The sequence below is a fragment of the Microcaecilia unicolor genome, chromosome 1, assembly GCF_901765095.1.
Source record: "Microcaecilia unicolor chromosome 1, aMicUni1.1, whole genome shotgun sequence".
NCBI classification, from domain to species: Eukaryota; Metazoa; Chordata; class Amphibia; order Gymnophiona; family Siphonopidae; genus Microcaecilia; species Microcaecilia unicolor.
In genome coordinates, this window is record NC_044031.1 from 750,670,996 (window position 1) to 750,683,187 (window position 12,192).

The window sequence follows — 12,192 nt, forward strand, 5'->3', positions numbered from 1 at the left end:
TCTTCGGCACCGGTCGACTCCGGCGCCTTCGTGGTGTGATCACCTGTTTCTGACGCCTTACGTCCTGCACCATGCATGTAGCCCCGTGCAGGACATAAGGCGTCAGAAACAGATGATCACACCACGAAGGCGCCGGAGTTGACCGGCGCTGAAGAAGACTCTTCGGCTGGCGGGGATTGGGGACCCCGCCAGCAAACAAGGTACCTGACGTGGCGGGGGGGGGGGGGGGGTGGCGGCGGGGGGTCAAATGTAGAGGAGGCCGAGGCGTAATCTGTGGGGGCCCATGCCCCCGTGGCCCCATGTAGCTACACCCCTGGTCCTCTCCTCTCCCTGGCAGCTCCTTCTTCTAGTGGCTGCTGTTTCCAGCCCCTTGGTACGTCACTGGGCTTGGCATATATACAGAATAATTTTGCAGTGAGTGCAACTCATGTGCGTATGCACCAGGTAAACCTGACATTGAAGCACATATTGGCACCGCTTTTCTGTGCCTTTAAATATAAGCTTTTCTATATATATTTTTAAACTTGGAAGGCTTATATTTAAGTACAGAAAACAGGCGCCAAGGTGTGCGTTCACGTTTGGGTGTGCTCTGACTTGCACACATTCATCTCCTGCTACCAGCGCTCAGGCTGTGGCATGGGCTTCCTTGTTCTTCCAAATTAAATGAAAACTGCCAGGTTTTATTTATTTATTTGTTACATTTGTATCCACCAAGGTAACAAAAACCAATGGGAAAAAGAGCTCCGCTCGATTCAACAAAATTCCAACAAAAAATAGCGGGTCTAATGGTGCTGTTGCAGGAGAATGGGTTGGTCGAGGATGAGGGAGGGGACCTCAGACTGGTGACGGCTTGGTCTTGATTGATAGGATTGCATGTATTGTCGCCGTGTTTCAGTCGTGGGTCCCTACCAACCTCCTTCCTCAGTTTAAGCCCTCGGTTTAAGCTGCAACAAGCTAAGTAGCTTTGCTCCATATTGTGGCTATTTCTTTGCATTATATTATATTTATACACTATTAGATTGTAAGCTCTTTGAGCAGGGACTGTCTTTCTTCTATGTTTGTGCAGCGCTGCGTACGCCTTGTAGCGCTATAGAAATGCTAAATAGTAGTAGTTGTGTGAACACTGAGGAGGGAGTTTGGTGGGGACCTATGATTGAGGCGCGGTGACGGTATGTGTAGTCTTGTTGATTGGGATTGAGTTGTCGCCGGTCTGGGGTCCTCTCCTTCGTCTGTGATCGATTCGTTTTCTTGCAGTGGCATTATTAGACCTGCTATTTTTTGTTACATTTGTATCCCACATTTTCCCACCTATTTGCAGGCTCAATGTGGCTTACATAGTACCGAAAAGGCGTTCGCCAATTCCGGTATGAACAAATACAAAGTGATGTTGTGGTAGAATAAGGTTCATGTGTAACAGACACATTAGGGAATCGTAGAGAGGAAGAGTTATTATATGTCCATTACGAGCGTTGGTTTCGTTGTGTTGCAAGGTACAGGCATTTAAGTTGGGTCGGTGGGGTATGCCTTTTAAATAAAAAAAAATCATGGGAAATCCTCTCTTCAAACACTCCAAGGTTTTCAGCAGTAAGGGCAGCTTTGTTTTGTGCGCTGTTCTCTGAGCATTGGGAAGGAATAGGAAATAACCTGATTAACATCCGTTTGACTATATTTGCATGCTATTTACGCTAATCTTTGATGGACACATTGTGTCCTGTGCTAGAGCCCACCGATCATTCTGCGCTCACTAATTCCAGCGCTAGTTGCAACTACTGCCACCAGCATTAAGTTTTGAGCATCGGCCCATGAGTTAATACTCCACATACTCATGCGTGGGATAAACATTGAGGAATCCTGTTCAGAAGGAATGGATCCTAAGGAGCTTAGCTGAGATTGGGTGGCAGAGCCGGTGGCAGGAGGCGGGGATGGTGCTGGGCAGACTTATACGGTCTGTGCCAGAGCCGGTGCTGGGAGGCGGGGCTGGTGGTGGGAGGTGGGGCTGGTGGTTGGGAGGAGGGAATAGTGCTGGCCAGACTTATACGGTCTGTGCCAGAACTGGTGGTGGGAGGCGGGGCTGGTGGTGGGAGGTGGGGCTGGTGGTTGGGAGGAGGGAATAGTGCTGGGCAGACTTATACGGTCTGTGCCATGAAAAAGGACAGGTACAAATCAAGGTAGAGTATACACAAAAAGTAGCACATATGAGTTTATCTTGTTGGGCAGACTGGATGGACCATGCAGGTCTTTTTCTGCCATCATCTACTATGTTACTATGTTACATCCCTTTCCTGGAGCTACTCTGATGATCAGCTTAGTACCTTTCCCAGCTGTGCAGAAACAGGTTCTTGCACTACATCTCCCAGTAGATGTATCTTCCTTCCCAGGATGTCTGCTGAGCTTCTCTCTCATGTCCTGTTTCCAGCTACTCCACCCCTTAGACTTCTGTGGTGTTTGACTAAAGGGATTTTTGCTGGAAGCCCATGTCACATCTCTCAGGTATGGACTTATTTTAAACTTTGTTTCTGTTTTTCTTTTTAATCTCATTTCTAACCTCACCAAGCATAGCCGCCGAGAGGGGGGGGGGGGGGGCAGGGGGGGACAAAATTCCCCAGGCCCGGGCCTCCAAGGGGGCCCGGCACCACAGGCCCACCCACCCTCTGTCGTCAACCGTCTGCCTCCTGCATTGAAATTGCAGTCTCACCTCCGTGAAAGCAGCGCTGCAGGCAGCAGAACGTCTCCCTTTGGCCCTCCTTCCCTCCCTGTGTCCCGCCCTTGTCTGATGTAACTTCCGTGAGGGCGGGACACAAGGAGGGAAGGAGGGCCAAAGGGAGGCGTTCTGCTGCCTGCAGTGCTGCTTTCACGGAGGTAAGACTGCGATTTCAATGCAGGGGGCTCGGCCCAGTGGCGGATGGAGGGGGGAGCGGCGGCGGCGGTGACCTAGGGGGAGTGGAGGGGGGAGCGGCGGTGGCGACCTCGGGGGGTGGAGGGGGAGCAGTGGCTGCAGCGATCTTGGGGGGGGGGCGGTGGTGACCTCAGGGGGGTGGAGGGGGAGCGGCGAGGGCGGAAGGGGCAGGGCCCTGGGCCCGGCTCGGCGGCCCTGTCACTGAGTGCAGTGGTGACTACGGTATCTGCATGTGCAACTGCCAATTAGTGCCAATTAACAAATTTGTGAACCGCCTAGATAGCTTCCACTGTTGGTGCGGAATCCTATATAATAATTCTCACCTCCAACGTTCTATGCGTCTTGCTGCCTGTGTCCGTGGCTTCTTCTGAGTTGGTCTGCTAGGCTCCGTAGCCCAGGCTGACGTCACTGAACCCATTATGACGTCCACCCGGGAAAAAAGGCACCTATTGGTCACATCCCACAACCCTTCTAAGTCTTCCAACCTCTCTGCCGGCCGCGGCCGGCCCCCGGCCCCCTCTGATGTGTTCCTGCTTCCGGTTTGGGCGGATCCTGGCAGCCGCCTGGCCCGGTAGCTTTCGAGTGGTCTTTCCCAGTATGGCAATACTTATGTACGTACTTACCACCTCCTCTTGAGGTGGCTGTAATATCAGCTGTGCTATCAGGAGTTGGGACAGGTAGTGCATGGTAAGGACCTGTGCACTAGCTTTCACAACTGGCCATGCTTCAGCCCTTCCATGTCACACCCAAACCCAGCTCATTTTCACAGTAGGCAGCTAAGATTTTTAATGCAAAGGCTTCCATTTTAACACTGTACATAGTAGCGTGGGCCTCCACCGCTGTCTGCCACGCCGATAGCCCTGAGTTACCTGCTTAACATATTCATCTATGAATTAATATGCACAACCCATTTTTACGCATTCAAAAGTTCTCAAGCAGTTTTTAAAATTTTGGGAACCAAGCCAACCTCCGAGCTATTTCTCTTCACAAGTATGCAAGTGTGCCAGCTTCCCCATTACTCACAACCCCAGGTGCTCAAAGCTGCCCATCTGCAACTGAGCAGACCCTGTGTCGTGACAGCTTGAAGTGTGCTATCATGAGATGAGACCACTTATGGAAAACAACACAAGTGAAGGCAGGAAAGCAAACCTCAGAATCGGCAGCTATTAATACCGTTGCAAAGCAGGATCTCAAGAAGGGCAGATCCATAGGCGCCAACTCTATGGGTGCACTGGGTACTTGAGCACCCTCAGCATTGAGAAATCTCCTTTACAGTATTTTTATTGCACCTTTAATTACTACTGAAAGGTTTGTGTGATTAATCACATGATTAGAACATTTAATCACATGCCCACATTTGAATATAATTATTTAATGTGTAAATATCGTTATTAAATTCAAATTATGAATTTGTACAAAACGTAATGCGCAACAAACCCCCAAAGACCCAACCAAAACCCCCATCTGTTGATTAAAATTTGTAATTTCATGCTCACCTCTAAAAAATACACAATGTTGGTACTTTGATTTAGAGACAGAAACAGAGAACATAATGACAGGAAAAGATCATACAGCTATCCAGTCTGCCCATCCACACCAACTATTCAGCTCCAGAATTGCTTTCTCTCCTTCTAAGATCCTCTGTGATAGTCCCATGCTTTCTTGAATTCAGATTTTATTTTATTTTTATTTTTGTTACATTTGTACCCTGTGCTTTCCCACTCATGGCAGGCTCAAGGCGGCTTACATGGGGCAATGGAGGGTTAAGTGACTTGTCCAGAGTCACAAGGAGCTGCCTGTGCCTGAAGTGGGAATCGAACTCAGTTCCTCAGTTCCAAAGTCCACCACCTCACCCTAACCACTAGGCCACTCCTCCACTGTTGCTACTATTTGAGATTCTACATGGAATGTTGCTATTCCACTAGCAACATTCCATGTAGAAGTCGGCCCTTGCAGATCACCAATGTGGCCGCGCAGGCTTCTGCTTCTGTGAGTCTGACGTTCTGAACGTACGTGCCGGACGTCAGACTCACAGAAACAGAAGCCAGCGCAGCCTTCTACATGGAATGTAGAATCTCAAACAGTAGCAACAGAATCTCCAATAGTAGCAACATTCCATGTAGAATCTCCAGTAGTATCTATTTTATTTTTGTTACATTTGTACCCCGCGCCTTCCCACTCATGGCAGGCTCAATGTGGCTTACATGGGGCAATGGAGGGTTAAGTGACTTGCCCAGAGTCACAAGGAGCTGCCTGTGCCTGAAGTGGGAATCAAACTCAGTTCCTCAGTTCCCCAGGACCAAAGTCCACCACCCTAACCACTCCTCCACTGTTGCTGCTATTTGAGATTCTACATGGAATGTTGCTATTCCACTAGCAACATTCCATGTAGAAGTCGGCCCTTGCAGATCACCAATGTGGCCAAGCAGGCTTCTGCTTCTGTGAGTCTGACGTTCTGCACGTACGTGCCGGACGTCAGACTCACAGATACAGAAGCCTGCGCAGGCTTCTACATGGAATGTTGCTAGTGGAATAGCAACATTCCATGTAGAATCTCCAATAGTATCTATTTTATTTTTGTTACATTTGTACCCTGCGCTTTCCCACTCATGGCAGGCTCAATGCGGCTTACATGGGGCAATGGAGGGTTAAGTGACTTGCCCAGAGTCACAAGGAGCTGCCTGTGCCTGAAGTGGGAATCGAACTCAGTTCCCCAGGACCAAAGTCCACCACACTAACCACTAGGCCACTCCTCCAAACTTGTCTCTACCACCTCCACTTGGAAGGCTGTTCCATGTATCTACAACCATTCCTGTAAAAAAAAAAAAAAAGATTACTCCAGAATCTACCCTCTTTTGTTCTTATTCTTTGACCCCTCATTCCAAATGTCACTTCCCTTTGAAAGAGGCCTGCCTCCTGTTTATCTGTATCTTGGTGGTATTTAAATATCCCTATCAAACTACCCCATCTCATCTTTCCTCCAGGCTATACATCTTTAGATCCTTTGAGTCTATCTCCATATATTTTATGATGGAGACCTATGATTATTTTGGTGACCATCATTATCCTACTACTACTACTACTACTACTACTATTTAGCATTTCTATAGCGCTACAAGGCATACGCAGCGCTGTACAAACATAGAAGAAAGACAGTCCCTGCTGAAAGAGCTTACAATCTAATAGACAAAAAATAAATAAAGTAAGCAAATCAAATCAATTAATGTGAACGGGAAGGAAGAGAGGAGGGGGTAGGTGGAGGCGAGTGGTTACAAGTGGTTACGAGTCAAAAGCAATGTCAAAGAGGTGGGTTTTCAGTCTAGATTTAAAGGTGGCCAAGGATGGGGCAAGACGTAGGGGCTCAGGAAGTTTATTCCAGGCGTAGGGTGCAGCGAGACAGAAGGCGCGAAGTCTGGAGTTGGCAGTAGTGGAGAAGGGAACAGATAAGAAGGATTTATCCATGGAGCGGAGTGCACGGGAAGGGGTGTAGGGAAGGACGAGTGTGGAGAGATACTGGGGAGCAGCAGAGTGAGTACATTTATAGGTTAGTAGAAGAAGTTTGAACAGGATGCGAAAACGGATAGGGAGCCAGTGAAGGGTCTTGAGGAGAGGGGTAGTATGAGTAAAGCGACCCTGGCGGAAGATGAGACGGGCAGCAGAGTTTTGAACTGACTGGAGAGGGGAGAGGTGACTAAGTGGGAGGCCAGCAAGAAGCAGATTGCAGTAGTCTAAACGAGAGGTGACAAGGGTCACATATTCCACATATTTCCCCACAGAGGAACTATTGCCTTATTTTTCTTATTGGCCATTCCTCTTCCTATCATCCAAGAATTCTTCTGGCATTTTCTGTCACTTTACCTGTTTGGCCACCTTGGGCTAATCATTTGTTATGATCATCTGAAGATTGCATGACTTCACTCTTATAATATACTATCCAGCTTATAATCGAAAGAGAAAAACGCCTATATTCCGACCTAAATCGGGAGATGGACGTCTTTCTCTCGCGGGTGCCCAAATCGGTATAATGGAAAGCCGATTTTGGGCATCTTCAACTGCACTCCGTCGCGGGAACGAATAAAGTGGATGGGGGCGTGTCGGAGGCGTGGTGAAGGCGGGACTGGGGCGTGGTTATCGGCCGAGCAGAGATGGGCGTCTTTAGCTGGTAATCGGAAAAAAAGGCGTTTTTACCGCGATTTTGGGTCACTTTTATTGGACCCTTTTTTTTCACGAATAAGTCCCAAAAAAGTGCCCCAACTGACCAGATGACCACTGGAGGGAATCGGGGATCACCTGCCCTGACCCCCTCAGTGGTCACTCCCACCAAAAAACAAGAACTTTAAACACTTTTTTTCCAGCCTGTATGCCAGCCTCAAATGTCATCCCCAGCTCCATCACAGCAGTATGCAGGTCCCTGGAGCAGTTTTTAGTGGGTGCAGTGCACTTCAGGCAGCTGGACCCAGGCCCATCCCCCCCCTACCTGTTACACTTGTGGTGGTAAATGGGAGCCCTCTAAACCCCCTCCCAAAACCCACTGTACCCACATCTGGGTGCCCCCCTTCACCATTAAGTGCTATGGTAATGGTGTAGAGTTGTGGGGAGTGGGTTTTGGGGGAGATTGGGGGTCTCAGCACCCAAGGGAAGGGAGCTATGCACCTGGGAGGTATTTTAATGTTTTTTTCTATTTTGTAAAAGTGCCCCCTAGGGTGCCCGGTTGGTGTCCTGGCATGTGAGGGGGACCAGTGCACTACGAATCTTGGCCCCTCCCACGACCCAAAGCCTTGCATTTGTTCGTTTTTGAGCTGGGCCGCTTCGGTTTCAATTATCGCTAAAAAACAAAAATGCCCAGCTCAAAAAACGCCCAAATCTAATGCATTTGCCTGGTACAAACGGTATTTTCGAAAAAAAAGATGGACGTCCATATTTTTCGAAAATACGGTTCGGCCCGCCCCTTCACGGACCTGGTCTCGGAGATGGACGTTCTTACACATAGGCATTCGCGTTCGATTATGCTCCTCCACATCTCTCAGGGGTTTTGCATCCCAAAAGCAACAGCGTGAATGTTTAAGCTGTAAAATTTAGTTATCAAAGTTTAGACCATTCTTCAGTCTTTGCTAGATCCTTCGTCATATTTTTAACACCTTCCAGGGTTATCTACCCTCTTGAAGATTTTCCTATTATGTGCAAAAAGACACTTAGAACTGCCCATGAAATGGAAGCACAAATATAATGAATGGTGCGACTATTTCTGTACAAATGAACATGCAAATAAAGAAAAAGACAGTCAAGGGAAAGCAAACAACCATATTTAACAGTATGATGTCAGTCAAATCTAAGGTTGCCCGATTTCTAGCACTATTTTGAGGTGTTGTATTCCAGTTCACCAGTTGAAATGCTGCTCAAACATCAATAACATGAGGCAAAGAGATCACTTTTTCTAGCCTCCGTAAATTGTCAAGACTTCATCAATTCAATCTTGCAAAGATATTTTTGCAATCCTTTAAATGTTATAAAAATCAACCATTTTCCTAAATATTCTTGGTTTAATTTGTTTTATTAATATTTATTTCTTGATCTAATATTCTTTATTATCCACTTTTGTCAATTATATTGATTGGATCTTCTATTTGGTTCTCTACCTCATTAAAACACTTATAAAAATTTTTGAGATGAGAGGAAAAGAGCTCACTTTTATTACCATCATCACAACAATTTCATATCTTTCTAAGAAGATTTTCTGTGGCTCTAGGCTTTGGATATTTCCGGATGTTACAAAGACTACACAGGATAAGAGAAAATTATTTCTATCACTGAGGGAAGAAACCAGGGCATTAGGAGCCACTTTTTTGTTGGCGTACCCATGTAAATGTGTAACCAAATATTTGAATGTTAAATACGTTTTTTTTTGAACCAGATCAGTTAAAGTTTTTCTTGGAACAGATTATCAATAGAAATCAAACAAAATAAAACATGGAAAAGAAAATAAGATGATACCTTTTTTATTGGACATAACGTAATACATTTCTTGATTAGCTTTCGAAGGTTGGCCTTCTTCCTCAGATCGGAAATAAGCAAATGCGCTAGCTGACAGTGTATATAAGAGAAAACATTCAAGCATTACTATGACAGTAAAATAGATACCATTGGAGATTCTACATGGAATGTTGCTATTCCACTAGCAACATTCCATGTAGAAGGCTGCGCAGGCTTCTGTTTCTGTGAGTCTGACGTCCTGCACGTATGTGCAGGACGTCAGACTCACAGAAGCAGAAGCCTGCGCGGCCACATTGGTGATCTACAAGGGCCGACTTCTACATGGAATGTTGCTAATGGAATAGCAACATTCCATGTAGAATCTATAGAAATCAAACAAAATAAAACATGGAAAAGAAAATAAGATGATACCTTTTTTATTGGACATAACTTAATACATTTCTTGATTAGCTTTCGAAGGTTGCCCTTCTTCGTCAGATCGGAAATAAGCAAATGTGCTAGCTGACAGTGTATATAAGTGAAAACATTAAAGCATTACTATGACAGTCTGACAGGGTGGGAGGAGGGGGGTGGGTCGGAGGTATGCATGGGGACATCAAAGCATATCATTGATATTCTAACAGGGTGGGTGTGGATAGGTGAGGGGAGGGTGATCAACAGAGACATACAGCTTTATGGTTTATAATGGGCTAGGAACCCCAGATCCTTGTTAAGTTGGGTGTTAAAATATTCAATCATTCTGACTTCAAAGGTCTTACGTTCTTGTATGTGACATTTGCTTATTTCCGATCTGAGGAAGAAGGGCGACCTTCGAAAGCTAATCAAGAAATGTATTAAGTTATGTCCAATAAAAAAGGTATCATCTTATTTTCTTTTCCATGTTTTATTTTGTTTGATTTCTATTGATAACCTTAAGAGTGGACTAACACGGCTACCACACTCCTCTACTTAAGGTGTAATATTGAGAATTTGTTTATATAATCTGTAAGTTGTTTGGCTACCATGCTTTCCATCAGTTTGACTGACAACGGGATGGATGCTACTGGACGGTAGTTAGTGATTTCATTTGTTTTTTTCTTGGTGTCTTTTGGTATTGGGGTGAGTAGGATATTGCCATTTTCCTTAGGGAAGAGACCTTGCTGTAGCATGTACTTTAGGTGGGATGTGAGGTCTACTATGAAGCGGTCAGGGGCGGATTTCATTAGGTAGTTGGGGCAGGTATCTAGTTTACAGAGAGTGTTGGAGAACCTGCTGATCGCCCGTGCAACTGTATCGACTGTGAGGAAGGCAAAATTTGGCCAGGTTCGGTCAGCTGGGTATTCTCCAGTGGTTGGGTCTAACTCATTAAGGAAGTTTTCGATGTCAGTGTTGTCCTGAGGTAGCGTGTTGCGTAGAAATACTTAGCAACTCAAATCCACACTCCACCCCAAAATACCCATGACCCTCCCATTCCCATGCCCCAATTTCTGGGATGCATGTAAAATTTAGACATGGATCATGCACGTACACGTTAATTGATTTCCAATAGCGCCAATAATTGCTTGTTAAAAAGTCAATTATTGGCACTAATTGGCTAGTTATTCAATTAAATTATGTGTGCCCAAATTTGCATACGCATGTTTTGGTGACTTCTACAGAATTAGGAGGTTGGTACCTAGCATTGGACACCAGCTTATAGAATTACCCTTTACACATGTACTCACATATTTCATGTATTGCGACTCCACTCCCGTTCCATTCGTATTGTGCCTTTGGGAATGCCTATGTATGCACCATTCTTTCACTTATACGTGCCCACCTTTGAAAAGGCCTTTTCCATAAATAAAACAGGCTTTGCATATGGAAAATATTTATCGAATTAAATCAATGCTCAATTCAGTTTTTAGGAAAACTCTTTTTCAAATACATGTGCAACCCAGGTCTTGCTCCCAGCACTAGCTCAGTCCCCGAGGGGTGCGGACAACCCTCTTAGACCTGGGCCACAAGCAGAAATTTCTATCGGGCTCTCCACTCAGTCTCTCCAACTCACATAGTCACTGGTGTCCCCATTCAAGCTTGGGAGTGGGCCAAGGTCTGGAATAGAGATCCAGTGGCAATGGGGAATAAAGTCGGGCTTCTCAGGGATTCTCTGCCAGTCCTAGGGAGCAAGCGTCCTTACTCCTGATCCAAAGAACCACACAGCACTCCAAGGATTAAGTTTTTATGCAAATTGAACTTTAGTGAACTTTCTACAACTGGCATGCAGTATGGTTATGAGCTTTACCAATAAATCCTAATAAATAAATGTAAACTGTTTTATAATTCCTTATTTACAGTCAACACTTGGTCTCATCAACTCTCCTGTTCCTTCAAGATTGTGTATTACAACCCCCGACCACTCTAAAACTTGTTTCACCTAGTAAGCTCAATATATTTACATATCTACAATTTCCCCCTGTCCTTTACCCGTCCCTTGGGGCAAACAATAATCAAGGCTGCTCCTGGTATCCCTGATTACAATCCAGCTCCTTCAGGCACAGACTCTTAAGGCTGTCCTTCTTCCAGGGATGCACTTCACAGAGCAGCACCTTGGCCTTGAACAGGTTCCCCCTGCTCCAGATCCTGCTCTCAGGCTGAGTTCCCCTTATTTATTTATTTATTTATTGCATTTGTATCCCACATTTTCCCACCTTTTTGCGGGCTCAAAGTGGCTTACAATACATTTTGAATGATGGAAATTACATTTTGTTACAATTCGGTTATGGATTACATTGTGAAGAGTTATACGAGACAAATCAAAGTATCATTAAGGAATATATCAATGGAAAAGAACATTGAAACATTGGAAGGAAAACGACGAGAAACTAGAGGGTCTGAGGACAATATATAGCATATAAAAACGAATAACCTATGGTATACATTTTCTGTGATTAAAGGTATGAGTGTGGTGAGATTTCAGGATTGAGAATTCATAAGTGGATGTGTCGATGTATAACGGAGCAGTGAGTGTGGATTTTATATGTTTTGGTTCTTTCCGTAGATTTTATCAAAAAGATGTGTTTTCAGTAATTTGCGGAAGTTGGTTTGTTCGTAAATCGTTTTCAGGTTGCGTGGAAGTGTGTTCCAGTACTGCGTGCTCATGTAGGAAAAGGTTGACCCACCCAGTACTCCAAATTCCTTCACAGTTGCCTCTGTTAGGGGCAGCAGCTTCTTCGTAATTCAGCCCAGGCTTATTCTTCCACTCCATGATCCCCCGTCCTTCAAAAGATCCAGCGGGGGTACAGGCAACCAAAGACCCTGTGTTCCCCTCTGCAATCCCTTTTATC